We start from the raw sequence: 22,970 nt of genomic DNA, 5'->3' as shown, positions 1-22,970 counted from the left end.
TGTTCTTGCCCAACAGATAGCAATCATACGTGCACATCAGGATCAGCTTATTGCCACGCAGACCTAGCATACTGCCATCCTTAGGCAGATACAGTAGTATTTGGGTATTTTTTCGCTACCTAAGCATGATATGCCTGGTCCATCAAAGCCTACAAATCCATCTCAGGAGGCTCCTCTAGCAGAGCAAACTGTATCCCATGAGGAGACTACTACAATAGAGATCGAGACTCCGATCCAGAGCACTCAGACTACCATAGTCAAGCCATCGTCTCCACACGATCCTCCTGCCACTACCTGATCACCTATCTACTTTTTGTATTTACTTATTATAGTAGAACTCTTAGTCTCATGTTTTTTATGTTTTATATACTGGGATTGGATGTATTACTTGCTCATACTTCATATTGTACTTTCTTAAAGTAATACATATCCGTCATTTTTTAGTATACTTGGCATACTATTATTTTATTTCCTCTACTCATTTTTTTTTTTTTTGAATCATGTTGTTTCTTTTATACGACTCAGACTCCATGTCACTTAGGAGGCACCACTTCCTCCCTGTATTTTCAATCGCTCTTGCCACATTGAGGGCAATGTTCAGCTTGGTTAGGGAGAGAGAGAGTTGAGGAAGGAAGTTTTGTTATTAATGCTAAGTTATTTTGATAATTTAGTTGCTTTTTGCTTAATTTTTAAAATTTTTTAAGTTTTTATTCTACTCTTCATGGTTATCAAGGAAAAATTCTCAAAATGAAATGGGAAAAATTGAATTTTTGTCTTTTTACTTGACTTAGAATTTGTATTATGCTTATTAAAGTTGATGAATTATTGAAACTTCTATTGAATTCAACCTTATTTCTTCCACTTTAAGTTTACCACACACTGTGCACACTAGGTTCCGATTATAAGATGAAAAACTGTTTCACCCTTTGACTTAGGAAATTTTACACTTGGTACCTTTGACCTCATTTTAATAGTGTTGGGACACCTTATAAAAGGCCAATGAGCCTTTGAAAAAAAAAAGAAAGTTTTACTTGCCTTGAAACCCAAGCAAGGTCTGAGGGGTATATGATGAAAATCTTTAAAACCTGGTGCCCTAAGCCTTTATTGGTTGGGAGTCACCGACCTCAATGCTTGTTACAAGGGTGAATAGGTGGAGTTTAACATACTGTAGGTGCTTGGGTATTAAAATTCATTCTCAAAAGTCCGGGGTAAAATCCGAGGAGTTAGTGGTTGAAAAATCCTTAAAGCTTGATGCCCTAAACCTTGATTAGTTGGGAGTCATCGATGGACCCCCGTTACATGGACAATTTAGAAAACAATACCTTTAGCTTTGTACTCCTACAATGAAAAAAATTGTGAACCAAGAGGTGCGTTCTTAGCCTATTGGAGGTTGATCAGTTTGCTAAGATTTGAAAAAGAACTAGGTTGAGGGGAGAGATTAGTTCGACATACTATATTCGGAAACTAATAAGTAACACATAGATTTTTGTTGAAGAGTAAGGATTAACCCTTTGGGAGTGGAAATTATTTTGAAGCTTAAATTTGCATAATGCCTTCTCTTTATGAATCGTGATTAGGTAAAATATTTGATAACTCTTGTTGAAATTTGGGTTTTATATCTTTAAGGTTCTATGTGAGAGTTTAATCGGTCATGCCACTTGAAATTTTTTGAAGTGATCAGCATGATGTTGTAAATTATTTTACTGCTTATTTTTCTTTTTCTCTCTTTCATTGCTAAGGGACTAGCAATATGTCGGTTGGGGGAGTGATTACTACTCAAAAAGTGCTATTTTATAGCTTGTAATTAACTCTTTTAAACACTTTTGAGTAGTAGTTATTACCTTTTAACTCATTTGACACGTTAAGGACCCTTGCAAGTGTTTCTAATCAAATTGTGTTAAGTTTTGGTTTTTTTGATAGCTTTTTGATCACCAAAGCAATCCAAGAATGAAGGAGAGCTCTGTATAGTCCATGGCAAAGCAATTGGAAGCTCATTTACATGAAGAATCCAAGCTTTGGAGCTTCGTAGTCCTTTGCCAAAGCCAATCAAGAATGCAAGGAGGAAATACATAGAGAGGAATCTAACATGAAGAAATTCAAGAGGATAGCATTTGTAGGACACATTTCAAGCACTTTCTGGAGTCTATTTTATACATACTATATATTGTTTCGAAGCTTGGGAAGTCAGGAGTCCAATGCTTTAAACGGTGTGCAAATCAGAACTGAAATGAAGAATTTATGGTAATTGGAAGACAAATGCACCAAGCTAAAAGACAATTTCGCAAGTTGCGAAAGCAAAGTTCAACTTGCGAAATCCACCTGTGTAATCCCAGATATTTGTGACCGACTCTATTAGATTTTTTTTTCAGATATTTTTGTATAAATCCTTATTTTCTCGTTGTAATCCACCAATCATAGGATTCCTTAGTTAGGAAGTAAGAAGGAAGGGTGAATAGTCTTTCTATATAATCTATTGTAATTTTCTTTTAAACGGCTCGGGGATTTTTCTCAGAGACGAACACTTTGTATAGTTTTAAGAAAGTAATACACAGAGCTTTGCTCTGCCTTACCTACTCATTTTGTTTTCTCTTTTATTTTTATTTAAACTTTGAGAATGTTTTTCCAGAGGATGAGTGGCTAGGCTTTTTGGTTCTTGGAGTGAAGGAAGCTAGCTAAGGTTCCGGATGCAAAATTGGAAGTTTTGTTGTTTCAGTTTTTAATGACGAGAAAGTGTGATCCGTTAATGGTTTTTATCTTTTTAGTTAACTTAAAATTCCTTAAAATCACTTGGGCCAACACTTGGTAAGGCAAGTGGTCTCCGTCCATTGAGATACACTAGTTTATCTCTTGCGAGCCTTTGGAAGGTGGTTTAAAGGTAGGATTTTCTAGAATAGCCAACACTTGGTAAGATTTTGGACTCCAATGAGACATCCATTAGTTATCTCTTGCGAGCTTTTGATGGGTAATCCAAGGTTAAGGATCACCTTGAATGGCCAATACTAGGTAAGAGGTATGAACCATTGCAAGATGATTCAGTGACAGGGAATTAGTGTTTGAATCCATTAAGGGGGAGCATCTATACCACACCGGTTCAGGAAATAACTATATGTTAAATCCCCAATGCGAGGAAAAGATTCAAGTGATCGGAACTCCCTTTTTGTACAAGGAACCTGAGCCTAGTGATCTAAAACTCCAAGAAGCACTTTTCTTTGTAAGTAATTTCCGTTGCTTTATTATTGGTTTCACTTAAAACCAACATTTTCAAACATCTTTATGTTTTCTTCTAAAGCTAACCTTGAAAAGAAAAGGCATCAATTCAATTTTTGAACTAAGATCAGTTGTAATTTGAAAACTCATCCCTGTGGACGATCCTAGAGCCACTGTGCTATGCTAGCTAATGCTATCCTAGTATATGGTGAAATAGGTTTATAAATTTTGTTGATTACTCTTGCTTGAGGACTGAAATCAAAGCATACCAGTGATTGAACACCAATCAATAGGGCGTACACCAGTTGGGCACGAATCATTACTTCAAAAATAAATAACAAATTCAGACAAAGTACAAGATCATCAGCATGCAATTAGAAAATGGAGCATCACAAAACAATTTCTAAAAAATGTCTTAGAGTGGAGCTTAATTACAAAAAAAAATTTCAGGAAACAACTCTTACACATCTAAAACAACATACTAAAAGCCAAACACTCATTCGAATGACAAATTGCACCAAAGACATCCAAAAGTTCCACAAAATCTAGATTAGATAAAATAAAAAAAAAAAGTGGCATGCCTAAACGATTTTTTTAAAAATAATAAGATAATCACATAAAATTGTAAAAAAAAAAAAAAAAAATCACACACATTGTTCAAAGTGTTTATATCACAGGAAAAATAAATCCAGGGTCGGGGAGTACTCAAAAATATTTTTAAAACACTCCAACTAATCAAATGTCCAGATTCCATCATGCATAGTAGGTACGATTTTTAAATCATATCTCCCTAAAAATGTATACTTTTTAATATTTTATATGTCTAAGATCAATTTCAGGAAGTTTAGAATTAAAGAAAAATATCGAATCAAATTAAAAAAAGTCATATGTCATTTAATTTATCTTTACAAAACGATTTCGGGTGTCCAGAACTAGGTGACAACAGAGCTCTCCTAAAAACTCATTTGTATCTTCTATTCTAGAATTGCTTTCTAACTCAAACAAAATTTTAAATTCAATTTCAAGAAGTGGGGAAAATCATATAAGTTTTGGAATTTTTAAAAAAAATATTCTGAAATTGCCGAAGCGAATTTTAAAGCTAAAAGGTCAGTGGTTGAATGAAAACTAACAACAAGAAAGAGTTTTAAAAAAATTTCTTATGTAGGGGTTCCACCAATTCCCCAATTGATATACACAAATCTAACCTAGAATTATCCCATTTATTTGGGACCACAAGCTTGGATTTGTGTCTTACTCAAAACCATAACTTTTATTAAAAACTAAGAAAGATGTGAATTGATTGAGACATGGTTGCATATTATTTAAGAAAATGAGATTTTGATTCTAAGGACTCTAAATGAGTTTTTGAAATGCACTTTAACGAGGAGCATTTTGAGAAAAGGTTTCTTTTTAAAAGGAAAGACATTATTTGCAAACGACAATACGTAAGGATCAAACAAAGGCAAACCAAAGGAAGACAAAATTTCAAAGTAAATTTTTTAACAACTAGCCAAACCAATATGATGAGAGTAGGAGCCAACCTTCATGACTTTCCGATGGCTTCTGAAAAGTAAATTTGACAAGGAACTACCAAAGCAATAAACTATTAAAACTTAGATCATACAAGTAAATGAATATATTCATCAAGAATTAACAACTAGGATTCAAGAAACACCTAAATTGAGAATAGCAAATCAAGAACTAGCATTTGATCAACTAAACACACACACATTTGGACTAAAAAAAAAAAAATAGAATTGAACTAAATTGGAATTAAAAACATAAACTTTATCTTAGAGGATCAATCAAACTAATCACCTAAAACTCCGAAAAAACCCACGAATTGAAATTGGACCAAACAAGAATCAAAGCTAACATACTTAAAAAGTGAATAAAACAACTTTGGGTCATTTAGACTAACTTATTAAAATTTCTAAAAGAAAATACAAAATGAAAATTGAATCAATTAAGGATTAAAGTTAACAAATAACCAAACCTTCATTCCAATATTTATGAATCAAAACTAATAAGAAAAACTCTAACTTTCAATCCAATAAAAAAAATTAAAACTAAAATCTAAACTCTAGAATATAAACTAAAATGTCTCTAACTTCCATTCCAATTAAAAATCAAAACTAAAATATAAACTCGCTAACTTTCATTCCAATTTAAAAATTAAAATTGAAACATAAACTCTTTAACTTTCATTTCGAATAAAAAAAATAAAACTGAAAAACAACCTCTAATTTTCATTCAATTAAAAAAAATTAAACTTGAAACATAAACTCTCTAACTTTCATCCTGGTTAAATAATCAAAACTGAAATATAAACTCTAACTTTCATTCTAATTAAAAAATTAAAATTGAAACATAAACTGATAGGTCCCAATCAAAGCTAATATAATCAGTAAACAGAATTCTTCTTAGGGCAAAAATGAGCCACAATATTTGGATTTTGAATGAACTCCCTTTTATTGCTGCATACTGAAATAGTTTAAATATACAAGGAAAAACCCACTTTCTCCTACTCTCACGACCATAACTACTGAAAATAAGGACTCAACCATTATTAGCAAATAAATAGCTAATACTTATTCAAATAGCATAATAATAGCTAACAGACATCAGACCAAGTCTTCTAACAGAACTATGCCAGCAATTAATCTCTAACAGCTCCTTGCACGATCATCCTACTTGCTCTGCATGTTTATCATGTTATGAACCTTGGGTTTTTCTTAGGAACACGTTGCGATCTTCTTGGCTCATCATAAACTCTCTAACTTTCATTCCGATTATAAAATTAAAACTGAAACTAACAATTTTAAAGCTTAAATAACATGGATCAATTAAATTAATAACTAAGAATTCTATAAAAAAATCAATAAACTAAGATAAGATAAATCAAAACTAAAAAAAAATAATAATAACTTACCTAGCTAGCTATGCGTGCTACAAAACGACCCATAATGGTGTGTGGCTGTCTAAAGAGAACTATCTTGGAGAGTCTCCCAAAATCTGCAGCTGTGTGGATGGAAGACTTGATGCATGGATCTGGCTGTCTAGAATCTTTCCTTGCTTGGAGAATGGTGCGGATGGTTGCTAAGTTCTTGTGCATGGGCTTCAATATCCTTTTTGCAGTCATGTGGAGATATCTTTAAGAATCATGATTAGTGTGAACGGATCATGGTTCCATATCTCCTATGTAGGCTTCTACCCTTGGAAGCGTGTTGTGCATGGAATCTTTCAATGTGGGTTGTGCGTGAGATGCAAACTGCATCATCTAGGAAGTGGGTTGCAAGTAGTTATTCTCCCTGCATTTTGTTGAGTGGTCCCCCAGCCCATGGAGGTGCATGGTTGTTTTTCTCAAAGAATTCTCTTCTATGGTGTGTCCAAAGTGCCATTGGAAAGCCACAACTTTTCTCTCAAAAATCTATGGTGCAATCCCCCTTCTTTTGGCACATGTGGAGGCTTTAAGGAGATCTCTTGGTGTGCGCCATGTGAGAGTCTCATCCATGGAGGAAAGAAGGCGGTTGCATGGTGTGTTTTGTTCTCTCTAATGTGTGCGTGGAGTTGTCTTTCACAATGGATAGCCTCCTCCTGTTGTGTGATAGTGAGCCTTAATGAATCCCTAAAACTCCCTATTTTAGATGTCGGTTATGTCTATATGCAATGCCATGGTGCGGCTGCACCTTTCTGGAATCAAATCTACAACCCCCACTTTTCCCAATGCGTGCTGAAAGTCCCTTTTGAAAACCTCTTTTTTTTTTTCTTCTCGCGTTTAGAACCACTAGTATGTGCTTTTTTTATAGCAATTGGCAGTCGTCCCACCTGAGGAGTCATCCTCTCTCCGGATTCTATGCCTCATCCACCAGAAAAATCTTTTTTTGAATTTCCAAAAAAATCGATCCATGCATATCACCTAAGGAGTCCCATCTTTTCTAAAAACTCTTTCATCTCTATTTTAACTCTCTAATGATCTTCACTAACGCCTAAAAGAGTTCCTTTCCTTTTCAAAGTCTTACCAATTTCAAAATTGTTTTTCCTCCGTCGGTAGATTTTCCTATAAAAACATCAAATTATTAAATTAAATAAATGAATAAAAAAATAAAAATGAATAAATAAATAAATTAGAAAATGATAAAATAATAATAATAAATGAATAAATAAATAACAAGATAATAAACAAATAAATAAAAATAATAAATGACTAAATAAATAAAAGTTATTGATAATAATAAAGATAAAATAAAATAAATAAATAAAAATATAATAAATGATTACATAAAAGTGATTGATAATAATAATAATAATAATAATAATAATAAATAAATAAATAAATAAGTAAACGAGATAAATGAGTCATGCAACCATACAAGTCATGCTAAGAATGTCTAATAGGTCAAGTGTGCCTAAGAGGACCTAAGTGAACCTAGATGGACCTAAGGTGTCTGAATGGGCTGATTACTACCAAAAAGTGCTATTTTGTAGACCTAATTATAATGGTTTTAAGCACCTTTGTGTAGTAATCATATTCATTTAACCCAATTAATTCATTAAGGTCCTTAGTAATTGGTTTTAACCATTTTTGTGCCAAGTTTACATGTTTATATCAGCTTATGAATCAATTCAAGCATGCCAAATGATGGAGGAGCTACTTGGACAAGTTAAAGCAAGCTTTTAGCTACACCAAAGCAAGCCAACAAAAGGAGAAAAGCAAAGAGAAGCAAAGAGAAGCAAAAAGAAGCAAAGAGGAAAACAGAGGACAGCAGCTGCAGTATTCTTTTCTTAGTAGCCAAACAGCCTCTGAGGGTTTTTCCTCAAAGGATGATTGGCTAAAACTTTTAGTTTCTCAAAGTATGGATGTTATGTGATGACTTGGATGCAATCCCATGGAAATTTCTCGCACCCGGAAGGTAAGGTAGTCGTTTTTCATTAAAGGTTCATTAATGCAAAGTTTGGTTTTTATTTCCTTTGGACAACTTCCAACGGCCAATACTTGATAAGCTTTTGGATTTCTATCCATTAGTTATCTCCTACGAGCTATTGGAAGGTGAGGTTTTCAATTCCAAGTTTTGTATTAATCCGTTAGAACCAATTTCAATGGTCATTGAAAGGTGAGTTTATCACCTGGAATGACTTTGAGTTGCCAATATTTGGTAAGCTTTTGGCTTTAGACCATTAGTTATCTCTTACGAGCCATTCAAAGGAAGTCTAAGGTGAATAACCATTGATGAAATTCACTACCATCTGTTTTGCCATTTTAAAGGATTAAAACTTGATTTGCTAAATCCATACCGGTTCGGGAAGCAAGCATCACCATAGTTGCAACCCCAACGCGAGGAGCCTATCCTGAGATTTCCAATTTGCATAAGAGCCAGAGCATAGCTATCCTATCTTTGAGAAACTTGTTTTTACACCCTTTCATTTTAGTCTTTAATGTTAGCTTAAATTAGTTTAAATCTTTCTAAAACATTTACATCTTCTTTTAAAGCTAACATCTATAAGAAAATCACTTATTTTCCTAATTTGAATATCACTTGTGTTTGCGAAAACCCTTCCCAGTGAACGATCCTAGAACCACTATGCTATAGTAGCTTGGCTACTTTAGTAATAGTATTCAAGGTATAAATTTTGTTGATACGCCTTTAAAGCTAAGCTACCATGAGTCGAAGCAAATGGCGCCGTTGCCGGGGAAGGTGCCACAAGCACAGTGAAGCAACCATTAAGGGTAACTTGTGATCTTCATCACAAGTTTGGTGAGTTTTCTTATAATTTTTTTTGTTTAGTTTTTATTTAGTTAAATTTTTTATTTATTCTCTTTTCTTTTATTTTTGTTTTAATTTCAATTTGTGCATTCCTTGTTGGATTCGAGACCAAGAGGGAACCTTGGTACAAGTTGAAGAAAAGAGCCTTAGTTGAATATCATTTTTTTTTTAGAAATGGAAATTCCACATGAAGATCAAAGCTCTCATTATGATCATGAGAAGGACAAATTTGCATACTTATCCATGAGGGATCGGATTGAATTAGGGAAAAGGCAAGCTCAACAAAGCCAATGGGGTAGTAAGTATGCTTTGAATGAAGACATGAGCATGAAGGCAAAGCTAGCATCTATGGTTAGAAGGATAGAAGAGTTTGAATTGAGGAATGTGCATACTGAAGCACAACCACAAGCCATGCCAACTTCATTTGAGTATATAAACCATCCCAACTTTACAACCCAACCTCAACCTCAACCATCAATGAGTACATCTTCATTGGAGCAAGCCATTTTAAAGATAAGCAAAGTCATGGAGGACTTTGTAGGTGAGCAACAAAAGATCAACTCTCATCTTAATGAAAAGATTGATAATATGGAGAGTTCAATAAATGTAAGAATGGAGGGGGTTTATAATGATCTATCACTAAGGATAGAAAAAGTTCAAGACTCCATTGAGAAGCTCACCAATCTCGACATAGCAAGGGGGAAAAGGAAGCTTCCTCCTCAACCCCACCATAACCTTCAAGGAACCAATGCAAAAATATCAAGGAAAGTGTTGAAGATCGACACTTTGGTGGGGGATTGCTATGACAACTCTATGGACCAACTTTCCATTGAAAATCAAAAGGTTCAAGATGATAAGGGGTTACTTGAACCCTTTAAAGCATCCACTTCTCCAGGGAAGAGAAGAAAAACGAATTCCCTTGGACCAAATGGGAAGGATGCCAATTTTGTTTGGGATTCAGGGGGAATTCAGCATGAAGTGGGTGTGTGAGTGAGGATGAGCTAAATAGTTCATCTTCTTTTTGAGGTACATGCTATCAGCTTCATTTAAATTCTATGCTTTCTTTAAATTTATGCATGTTTTAGTTTGAATTCTTAGCTTTAATTTAGTTTTAATATGTTTTAAGATGAGTTTTGAAGTGTTCATGCAGGTATGATGCTTGCAAAAATCGAAGTTATGGTGAAAACAAGGGAAAACAGGGGAGAAAAGCCAAAACAGAGCAATTCGTACCACCCCATTTCGGCAATTGTTGGGCACATTTCGATCACTTTCCGAAGTTCATTTCATGCGTACTATATCTCGTTTCGAAGCTCGGGAAGTCATGAATCCAAGGCTTCAAACGGTGTCCAAATCGGAGTTGAAACGAAAAAGTTATGGTCATTGCAAGAAAACTGGACCGAGTTGAGCGGGAATTTCGCACACCTCAATCCAAGGTGCGAAAAATTTCGCACCGTGCGAAACACCTCTTGGCACACGAGTGCCATTTCGCACACCTCAAGCCAATTTTCGCACCGTGCGAAACAAGGTGCGAAAATTTCGCACACCACTATTCAAGGTGCGAAATTCATTCCAAGGTGCGAAAATCTTAGTTCAAGGTGCATCAATTTCGCACACCACAATTCAAGGTGCGAAATTCATTCCAACGTACGAATTCGAGTGCGAAAATTTTGCTACTGTTGGACACAATTTTGAAGCACTTCCTGGAGCTCAAATTATACATATGATATGTCGTTTTGAAGCTTGGGAAGTCAGGAATCCAATGCTTCAAACGGTAAATGATTTGGATTTAAAATGAAGAAGTTATGGTCGTTTAAAGACGACTATGCAAAGCTGAAAGGAAATGTTGCAGCCGCACCAAATTTCACTACTGTTAGACACGTTTTTGGAGCACTTTATGGAGCTCAAATTATGCATACTATATATCATTTTAAAGCTTAGGAAGTCAGGAATCCATAGCTTCAAACGGTGCGTGATTTGGATTTGAAACGAAGAAGTTATGGCTGTTTGAAGACAGACTCCGCAAAAGTGCTAAAATGTCCAAATGTCTTTTAAACCAATTTTTAAACACCCAAGACTCTGTTTTTCATTGCTAAAAGCCATTTGACTTCCAAAAAGAGTTTTTAAACGTGTGACCATCCAAATGCCGCCCCTCCCTCTCTATTTGAAGCCTCCGGAACATGAATTAGAGGAGAGAATACCCCCATGCACCCTGGGATCACACACCAAGCCTCTCATTCCATTTCTTACCTCCTAAAACCATCAAAGCTCATAGCTCCAACTGAGAGCTCCAGTAGAGGAGACTATGCCACTTAAGGAGACTACCAGAGCAGAGGTCAATGTCCTGACCCAACCCATTCAGAAGGCCACCATATCTCCACAGGACCCTTCTATTACTTGATCATCTCTTTATTTTTTTGTATTTACTTATTATATTAGTATACATAATTCCATGTTTTGATATCTTATATTCTGGGATTGGATGTATTACTGATGATACATCATATATAGACATCATTTTTGTTTAAACTTGGCATTTTTCTATTTCCTCTTCTCACTAACTCTTATGTTTTCTTTGAAACATGTGGTTTCTCCTACATGACTCAGACTCCATGTCACTCAAGAGGTACCACTTCCTCCCTATTTTTCAATCGCTTTTGTCACATTGAGGACAATGTTCAGCTTGGTTGGGGGGAGAGTTGAGGAAGGAAGTATTGTTATTAATGCTAAGTTATTTTGGTAATTTAGTTGCTTTTTGCTTAATTTTAAAATTTTTTAAGTTTTTATTCTACTCTCCATGGTTATTAAGGAAAAATTCTCAAAAGTAAATGGGAAAAATTAAAATTCTTATCTTATTGCCATAGTCTTAGAGTTTGTATTATGCTTACTAAAGTTGATGAATTGTTGAAACTTCTATTGAATTTAAGCTTAGTTCTTCCACTTTAAGCTATCCACACACTAAACACAATAGGTTCCGATTATAAGATGAAGAACTATTTCCTTCTTGACTTAGGAAAATTTTAGACTTGGTACCTTTGACATCATTTTAATAGTGTTGGGACACCTTGTAAAAGGCCAATGAGCCTTTGGAAAAAGAAAGAAAAAGAAAAATGTTTGCTTGCCTTGAAACTCGAGCAAGGTCTAAGGGGTATATGGTGAAAATCTTTAAAACCTGGTGCCCTAAGCCTTAATTGGTTGGGAGTCACCGACCTCAATGCTCGTTACATGGGTGAATAGGTGGAGTTTAACATACTGTAGGTGCTTGGGTATTAAAAATTCATTCTCAAAAAGTCCGGGGTGAAATCCGAGGAGTTAGTGGTTGAAAATCCTTAAAGCTTGATGCCCTAAACCTTGATTGGTTGGGAGTCATCGATGGACCCCCGTTACATGGACAATTTAGGAAAGAATGCCTTTAAGCTTTGCACTCCTACAAGAAAAAATTGTGAAAGAAAAGAGGTGCGTTCTTAGCCTATTGGAGGTTGATTAGTTTGCTAAGCTTTGAAAAGAACTAGGTTGAGGGGAGAGATTAGTTTGACATACTATATTCGGAAACTAATAAATAACACATAGATTTTTGTGGAAGATTAAGTGTTGGTCCTTTGGGAGTGGAAATTATTTTGATACTCAAATTTGCATAATGCCCGCTCTTTGCATGTTGTGATAGGTAAGTTATTTGATGACTCTTATTGATGATTGAGTTTTATATCCTTGACTTGCCATGTGAGAGTTTGATCCAATCATGCCACTCATATCATTTTTTGGAGTGATTTGCATGATCCCTTTTATGTATATTATTATAGTTTACTTAGTTTTTATCTCCTCCATTGCTAAGGGACTAGCAATGAGTCGGTTGGGGGGTGTGATTACTACCAAAAAGTGCTATTTTGTAGACCTAATTATAATGGTTTTAAGCACCTTTGTGTAGTAATCATATTCATTTAACCCAATTAATTCATTAAGGTCCTTAGTAATTGGTTTTAACCATTTTGTGGCAAGTTTACATGTTTATATCAGCTTATGAATCAATTCAAGCATGCCAAATGATGGAGGAGCTTCTTGGACAAGTTAAAGCAAGCTTTTAGCTACACCAAAGCAAGCCAACAAAAGGAGAGAAGCAAAGAGAAGCAAAGGGAAGCAAAGAGGAAAACAGAGGACAGCAGCTGCAGTCTTCTTTCGCACTTTTGGAGCACTTCCCGAAGTCCATTTTCTACATGCCATATACCATTTCAAATCTCAGGAAGTCAAGAATCCAACGCTTCAAACCGTGTACGATTTGGAGCTGAAATGAGGAAGATATGGCCTTCGGAATACAACTGCTCTAGGCTTGTGCGAAAATTTCGCACAACACCTTCCAAATTCGCACAACCCATGCGTGGTGCGAATTTTCCCCTGTTTCTGCCGACTCCACACGAGATCTTTTCTTTTGGATATTTTTGTATAAATTTCCATTCTTCTCCTTGTAATCCACCAATCATAAGATTTATTAGCTAGGAAGGTTGGAAAAACTTCTCTATTTATATCCCCTTGCATCCGTTGTAACATAATTTGATATGTAGATATAGAATACATATTACGTTTGACACTTAGAATATTTACAGAGCTCTCCCATTTCTATTTTCTTAGTAGCCAAACAGCCTCTGAGGGTTTTTCCTCAAAGGATGATTGGCTAAAACTTTTAGTTTCTCAAAGTATGGATGTTATGTGATGACTTGGATGCAATCCCATGGAAATTTCTCGCACCCGGAAGGTAAGGTAGTCGTTTTTCATTAAAGGTTCATTAATGCAAAGTTTGGTTTTTATTTCCTTTGGACAACTTCCAACGGCCAATACTTGATAAGCTTTTGGATTTCTATCCATTAGTTATCTCCTACGAGCTATTGGAAGGTGAGGTTTTCAATTCCAAGTTTTGTATTAATCCGTTAGAACCAATTTCAATGGCCATTGAAAGGTGAGTTTATCACCTGGAATGACTTTGAGTTGCCAATATTTGGTAAGCTTTTGGCTTTAGACCATTAGTTATCTCTTACGAGCCATTCAAAGGAAGTCTAAGGTGAATAACCATTGATGAAATTCACTACCATCTGTTTTGCCATTTTAAAGGATTAAAACTTGATTTGCTAAATCCATACCGGTTCGGGAAGCAAGCATCACCATAGTTGCAACCCCAACGCGAGGAGCCTATCCTGAGATTTCCAATTTGCATAAGAGCCAGAGCATAGCTATCCTATCTTTGAGAAACTTGTTTTTACACCCTTTCATTTTAGTCTTTAATGTTAGCTTAAATTAGTTTAAATCTTTCTAAAACATTTACATCTTCTTTTAAAGCTAACATCTATAAGAAAATCACTTATTTTCCTAATTTGAATATCACTTGTGTTTGCGAAAACCCTTCCCAGTGAACGATCCTAGAACCACTATGCTATAGTAGCTTGGCTACTTTAGTAATAGTATTCAAGGTATAAATTTTGTTGATACGCCTTTAAAGCTAAGCTACCATGAGTCGAATCATGGGCCTAAGGTGGTGTCTAATGGGCCGAGTATACCTATACGAGCTAAGATGAGACAAGGTAGGCCAAACTGAGTCTAAACTAAAGTGCACCTAAGTGAAGCCTAATCTAAACTTAAAGGGCAGCTAAGGTCATAATGTGGAGTCAAATAAACCCCTCAACCAAAGTCTCCAAGGTGGCTTAGAAAAGATAAGCTACATGAGTAGTAATGGGCTACCAGGGAATTGTTGTAAAGTACCAAACAAACACCTAATAGTTGAGAGATTGCTTAATCTTTGGTCTAAGTTGTTGTACAATGGTTTATGATACCTTGATTATACTGATTTTGTTCTCATTTTGGATATTTTGCCTTCTTTTCAAGCTCATTGATTAAATAATGAAATAAGGCTTTATTTAGATTTGAAATCCTTTTGTTTTTCTTTTGATTTCTCTTTGGGGATTTTGTTTTTTTTTTTTCTTCTTCTCTTCAATGGTTTGGAATGCCTTTTTTATTGATTTTAAAATCAAATTTGAGAGCTATAAAGTGTTTGTTTATTTGCCAAAGTGATTTTCCATAGAAACTGTCTTTTGAGGCATCTTTTGGCTCTTTTTGATTTTTCTTTCAAGTCTGATTGTAAAACCCATTTTCAAACCCTCTTTGGCTGAGATTTTAATCATTTTTAATGGCCAATTTTGTGGCCTAAGGTCAAGCCTCCTTTCGTAGGCTTTGATATCACTTTTATGCTTAAGAAAATTGATGGTTGCTCTCATGATTTTTAATAATTTTTGAAAGGTTTTCCAAAATGATTTTAGAGGATGATTTTCAGTCCATTTAAACCCTTTTTCATGGTCATTTGAGGCTTAATCTCATGGTAATTTTAATCTCAATAAATGTTTTCCATATTGTTTGGTACATAATGCATGATTTTACATTAGAACATTCTCATATGTGGGTGTTTCTTTGCGAATTTCAGCCCTATTTTCAAACTTATATTTTTCAAATTTTATTGATTTTGGAAATATGGATAAATCTCACAAATCTCAATTTAATGGGATTATGTCAAGCCCTCATGAGCTTCCTTCCATGATCATTAGAAGGTAAGGGATGCAGATTAATCCATAGAATCAATTTAGGCATTAGTAAAGCCCACATTCTTTGATTTTTAAAAATCACCCACTTGTTGCCCTATTTTTTCCCCTAAAATTTTTTATTAAATCTATATTTTTTGTCATGTCTTGATTTTTTTAAAGGCTTAGTTGATGTTTTACACTTTTTAAATGTATCAAATAATTTTTGTTTTGATTAAAAAACCTTCTCTAAGCCTGTGAATTAAATCAAATTTTCAAGATGTTCAAATTCTACCATATTTTTTTTACCCAAAATATTTTTGCAATTTTAATATAGCTCATGGGAGTTTAATTATTTTTATATGTTTTTTTTTACATTCTAGACCTTTTAAATAATGTTTTAGGCTTTGGTTTCACTTAAAAATCTTTTTTAAAGCTTGAGAATTAATTGTATCTTTTCTTACTTGTTGTGCTGACCCAAATTTGGTGTTGTGAAATACTCTTCAAAATTTGGGATTATTCATACATAATTGAGCTTTATAAATATTTTTCATGTGATCTAGACACTTTAATATTCTATGGTATTTTTATTTTTTTTTATATTACTTCTAAGCTTGTTAAATAATTCCATTTTTGGATGACTTGCTAATCTACCTTATTTCTAAGCAATAGGATGTTTAATAAAATCTGGGATAATCTTTGTTTGTTTAGTCCTCTTAGATTTTATTTTATTTTCATGCAATCTAAACATTTTAGATATGTTGTACAATTTTCGGTTTGATTTTATCTCACCTCTAAATTTTTTAAATAATTCGATCTTTGTATGATATGTTGTTCTCCCTTGTTTTTGAGCAATGATAAGTTTGGTTAAATATAGGATAATTGGTGCGTGTTTAGATACTTTGGGATTTTGAATTGTATTCTAGACACTTCGAGGATGATGTAAAATTTTTGTTTTGATTTTATTTCATCTCTAACTATTTTATTCAAATTTATTTTGTAGGTATTTGTGTGTTGTCAAGCTTCTGTATATATTATATTATAGGAATCTTGTATATGTTAAACAAGCCTTCCTTTGTATCACATCTATCTTTTACCTATTTTATTTGGATTTATTTTGAGATTGCATACTTGCTACCAATTTTGAACCCTAAGCATGTATCTTAGCTTAGTTTACTGCTAGTTTAGGCATCTCTTGCTTCTTAATTTGAGTTGTATATGCTTGGTAGCCCTTGTTATGATTTTATATCTCTCATTTTGATTGTGAGCTAGCCCTATTTTCTATGTAAGCACACTACCCTACTTTAAGCATAATTGAGGTATGCTTACTTCCTTTTCTTGATTTATTCCTTTGATCTACATGTTATGCTCTTGTGTGTTATCATCATTGCCTTGTTGTATATTGTTGTTGTCTCTTAGAATCCATTGGTCTATTAGTCAATTACCTTAGTTCCTTCCACTTGTTTAGTATAGATCTCTTGAAGGCTTAGAGGAGTGTTATCATATGATACATTCTCAATAAGTAACTTAACCCCAAACTTGGACTCGATTTTTTTAGACATGCTTTTCCTTTCATAGGGAATCACTCCTAAGGTTTTATTTCTTGTTTTATTTTCTTTTCTAAAAATAAACAAAAATAAGTGGCGACTCTAACTTTAAAAAAAAAAGTTTTTTACAATAAAAAAAGACTCATCGTTGAGTAGGGATGCACGTGAAAAATGTTGGTCCATACCTTATGTCATGACTTATTGTAGGTTTTGTCCAATATATAATCATACACAGTAGTGCACTCACCATAAGAAACCCATCTTAATGGCCAAGATAAGTCATCCTTCAAATTAAGGGGTAGTGCACTAGAGCTTCTAATGGATTGTCTAAGTCCATGAATTGGCTATGAACAAGTCATGATTTGGATCTTCTATGCAACTCTTAATGCACCCAAGTTATGTACAGTGCAAGGGATGCTAGGTAAGAATGCTTATAAAGTATAATGCATAGAATAAGGATAAATAAAATGAAACTATAATACTATTAAATAAATAATGAATTTCAAATTTGTTACATTTTTTTATGATTTTAAGGGCTTTATCGTAAAAGGCTAAGCATAAGTAGTGCACTATAAAGACCTTATAGATGTCTCAGAACGAATGAATGGAGTTCAGGTGAAGACGATGGAACCAAGAGAAAGTTGGACTATAAAGGCTAGCAAGAAAAACCGTAAGAAGAGGGGTTGGTTTCCTACATCTAGAGTCATCACCTTCATGCATGATATGATTGAATGGATCACTCATCCCACTATACATAGTGAATTATGGATAAAAAATCCTCTCAAAGACTCATAATTAATGATATGAACACCAAGCGGTCTAGACAACATGTCATCGAGGCACTTACTAACCAACCCAACTAGAGCTTTAGGCCCTTGATTTGTTGGAACTAACTCAAAGTGGGTATTATGCTCGGGCTTTTGAAACCCCTCGTCGCACGGAATACCGAACCTTACTCTAGGTGCAACAACAATTTTGGGACTTTGGCAAAAATCTAGGGATGTTTCTTCCTGGTTATACTAGTAGGTTAATCGGAATTTACTTTGTTAACAAGTCATTTCATTTGTGTCTTATGAAATGTAGGTAACGAGAGTGAATCATTAGCAAACAATTCTGAAAAACCAAAGTCCAATAGGGTAACACCTAGAGAGGAGAAGAATGGGTGTAATTAAAAAAATTTTAAATAAATATTTATATATTATGCCCAATTTTTCCTTGTGAGAAGTTAGTGATAATCAACTCAATTCAAGATAGGGAATATAAGCAAATGAAAAAGATATGCAATGAGACAAAAAAAAATTACATGGAAAACCCTTATACTAATTGTGAAGATAAAAAACCATGAGGTCTAAGACAACTAATCTAAATCCACTATATGAGATCATGTTACACAGAGTTACATAGTCGTTTTACCATAAAGACTTACTAATACCTATAACTTAATCCACTTTTGCGATACAACAACCTCCAATTGCTCTAGTGAATATGCTTCAGCCTTGTTGAAGGAATGTAGGTATTCAACCTTAGATTCATGAATTAATCTTTCAAATGAGAGATCAGGAATGGTGTGGCTCTTTAGGCTTTCTCCTCAATGAATCCTTATCAGAATGTTGAGATCTCTCTCTTGAAATCTCTCCAATCTTTTATGATCTTTGTAACCCTAGAAAGGTTATAATGAAGTATTTATAGGCAGATATGTTGAAGAGGTATGGTATCAAAAAGTTTCCAAATAGAATATGCATAAAATTCTAAAAAATATTCTCCTAAAACTTAGTAAAATGGGCATGAGTGTTTGAGCACACTTGACTACTGCTTGAGTGCCTTGGGCGCTTGAGCAATGTCAAGCTCTTAAGTAATCCTAGCACTTGAGCGTTGTTGCCTGCTCGAGCATCCCCTGCATTTTTAATTTTGAAAATAAAATACATTTTGATTCCAGAAAAATATTGTTCCTCTTTATACCTTATAAGAGCTTAACTTGCTATAAGCCAAACCTTCTAAGACGTACCTATGACTTCCTAGTTGGACAAATAAAAACTTTTGATCTTTGATGGAGAGTAAGCCACAATCTAAAAAGATTTCTAAGGCCACAATTAACTGGGAACAAAATTGCTAACATACAAATAAGACTGAATGTCCTAACAAATTCGTCATCTACTTGAGGTGAAAGTGGTCTATCAGGAGGTGGTGCTTTAACTGCTTAGCTTTTAAATGATTTTGGGAGATTCTGATTAGAAGATTGGCGAGTTTTCCAGGTAGAACATTACCTTCTTACCATCTACACCCGTAAGCCTTTATTTTCCTGTTTTCATTGCTCAACTATTAGAGAAAGGATTCTATATGTTGCACATATTCTTCCTATCTCTTTTCCATTTCAACATGAAGTACATTGAACTTTTCATCTAGTTTAGAGGGTTACATAGCAAGCAGAGCATCCATGCCTATTTTGGAAGGCATTGTTACCATTTTCGATTCTTTGCTTTGGACTTTTTGCTCTAAGTTCCTATAGATGGTGTCAATTGTTGATTCTTGGATATCCTTGTGCCTCCGCCTTATAGTTTTCATGCCTCTTCTTGAAGATTCCTACAAAAGAAATGTGTGTCCAATGGTGTTCTAAGTAGACTCTTCTAACGATCAAGTCAAATAGAGTAACTCGACGTATTTAGGGAGTTGTTCTAACCTTTTTTCCTTGTTACGTTGTTGTTATATAAGCTTGGTTCTACAACCTCGATTTGGTTTTTATGACCCTTTTTACTTTGGTGTTCATTATATAATGTATTTAGCATTCATTAATGTATGTGTAACATTTGGCTATTTCAAAGTTGCTTGCAAATTCTATCTAGATTGCTTAGACAAACTTGGCCCAAGATGTTCATTTGGACAAACCCCTATTCAAAGTGGGGTGCTTATCCGAGGAGTCCATTACTTGGGTGGTGACCATAGTACCATGTTTTTAATTTTGATAATAAGGTCACATTTGGAACATTGAAATACAAAATAAAAATAAAAAATCAAATCTATTTACCTTAGCCTAAGCCCTATCGGTGTCCAACCCAATCCAAAGGAACATATTGAAAAACTACTCTAGCTTATCCTTAAGATAAAAAAATTAGGATCTTGAAGATGTTGAACTAGTAGATCCCTATGAGCATTGAATGAATGAGTTAATATTTTTAGATTATTTTTTAGAATGAAAAAAAAAATCATTAGTTTGGAAACTAAATATCACTCTTACTAAGATTTAATACATCTTTTCCGCATAGTATTGTGATTTACCTTCATTTTGATCCTCTTTTAATTTCTAGTTTACCTACCAAGCACACCTAAGAGAAGTAGAGACCTGATTAACAAGCAAATGTGGTAAATATAGTCTATGAGCTAAGTGAAACTATCCCTATCTTGCTAATTCCAAATGCAATCCTACTCGCCTATTAGTCAAAGAGTTATTGCTTTTTCTCAACAACTTTCCTAATGGATTTAGGGTGGATTTAGATGGTATTGGTGTTGAGCATGGACAAGTAGAATTTACAGGAAGTGCATCTGCCAAGACGACTATCACAATAGCATACTAAATATTAAAAGGTGATGTTAATATAAAATAGAATGACAAAACACTAGTACAAGGACACTAAAATATAATGTGAAAAAAATTAAGAGTGATATAGTTTGATTAAGGTTGATTTTTACAAGTAACTCAAGAACCAAATTGAATTAATCAGTTTTAATTAAATTGGAATGGATTAAAACCATCAATTAATTTAGTTCAAGTCAAAGTAAGTAACATTCAACTGGTCAATATCATTTCCAATAGGTAAAAAGTAGTTTCATGGTTACACGTTAATAGAAATGGGCAAGAGACTATATAGTTAATTTAGTTTTCATTGGTTTAAAATGATCATCTATAAATTACACCAAAATATTAGTTTTTTTCCCCTAAAATTAGCATAATAATTTTTTTTAAAAAATCAACTTACCTTACTTTTATTCGGCTCAATATTTTAAGATTCATTAGTTTGTTGTTTTTTTCATCCACCCATAAACTATGTTTGGTCGTCAAAATAAGATAGGATAGGATAATATACATATTCTAGGATATTATTTTCAATGAGAAATATTTGATATTTAATATATTCCACTTCAATATTTGATATTTGTTTAAAACAAAAATTATATTGTATCACAAGATTTTCTATGAAAAGAAATATAAAATAAAATCACTTTCAAATTTAATATTGTTTGAAAATCCTTTCTTCATAAATTTATCATTTAATAAGTAATTTATTTATTTATTATTAATAGTCATAAAAAAAAGATTTAAAATTTATGATAAAAATATTATATTATGTTGTTAAATTTATAAAAAATATTTTTTTATATATTAAATAATTCTTATATTAATATTGTTTTACATTATATTTTATATATTTTGTTTTAATTCTTTTCATTTTCGAACTATCATTTTATATTTTGAAAAATGATTAATACAAAGAATTAATAAAAATTGAAAAAAAATGGATGAGAAGAATAAATTCATAACCATGGATGTTTATAACCGCTATCTCAATTTATGATTATATGTCCCATGTACAAGGTATATAATTATAATAAAACTTTGATACATTAATACTTAATAAATTGATAACTTTGATTAAATAATGTTTTTTTGTTAGTCATGATTTGAGTCCAACGTGCTAAATTGATAATTAATAATTTGATACATTTAGAAGATGATACATTATAGAAAAATCAATATAGTTTTATATACGACTCACTTACAACATAAATTAATAATTTCCTAATATATAACTAATTCATATGATTTATTTAGAAGAACTTTGTAAAATATATGTCCAGTGTTGCTTTTTTCTTCTTAAAATTGATATCGACTTAGATCTTATCTTTAACTTTTTGTGATGTGGGAAGAAGTACTTCTTGTGTAGCATTCTCATAAATTTTACAATAAAATGATATTAGATACAATATTTTGGAAAGATAAGAAATATTTTGATAAATTAATAAATTATTACTTTATTGATTAATTAATATACTTTTTTTGGTCCTAAGGCTATTAATTTATCGAGGTTTAACTAGAAAAGGTTGGACAATATATTTCATCACTTATCCTATATTTCGTTAAATATAAAATAGAATATGTAATTTCATTTCTTAAAATATCTCATTTTATATTCAATCAACTAAACTTAACCTTAAAGAAAATTATTTTTTGCAAGAATAAAAAAATCTTTGACTAATTTTCTTTTTTATCAAATTGCGTCCCATAAGTCCTATGGCCCAAAAAGTGTGGGACAACAAAGGGAGAAAGATAACGACAGCAATAACAACCCATCTCAAAGTTTAAGGTTATGTTTAATTCTAAAAGATTTTACAAAGAAAAAAAAATCATTTTTCTTATATTTTGTTTTACTATGGAGAATAGTAAAAAAAAAATCAAATACAATTGAAATTAGTTGTAGAGTTATACATTTTTTTAATTATTTAATATTTACACAAAAGAGTTAAAATAAGTAAAATGAATTTGAAACAACATATAAAAATAATTTATAAATTTTAATCTATATTTTATTTTTTATTTTTTTTCTTTTATTTTTTTCTTTTATTTGCATTTTTCCTCAAATTTTTTCTGGAATCGAGCAAACCTAAAAGAAACTAAGTAGAATGTTGAAATCTCACCAAATTAGTCTTCCACACATGATGAAGAGCCCTTCGCGGTTGCCCATATAGACATGACCGCTGGAAAACAGCCCACCCAAAGGGCACAAAGCACTTTCAGCCCTCTTGGGCTCCATCTATGGACCTAGCCCAACAACTAGACAGAGATATGATTTTCATATAATATTTATGAAAGATATATTTGTACAAATTTATTTTGAGAGTAGATTTAA

The sequence above is a fragment of the Vitis vinifera genome, chromosome 5 (assembly GCF_030704535.1).
Source record: "Vitis vinifera cultivar Pinot Noir 40024 chromosome 5, ASM3070453v1".
Lineage (NCBI taxonomy): Eukaryota > Viridiplantae > Streptophyta > Magnoliopsida > Vitales > Vitaceae > Vitis > Vitis vinifera.
The sequence above is the reverse complement of the archived record's forward strand: the minus strand, read 5'-3'. Positions refer to the sequence as shown.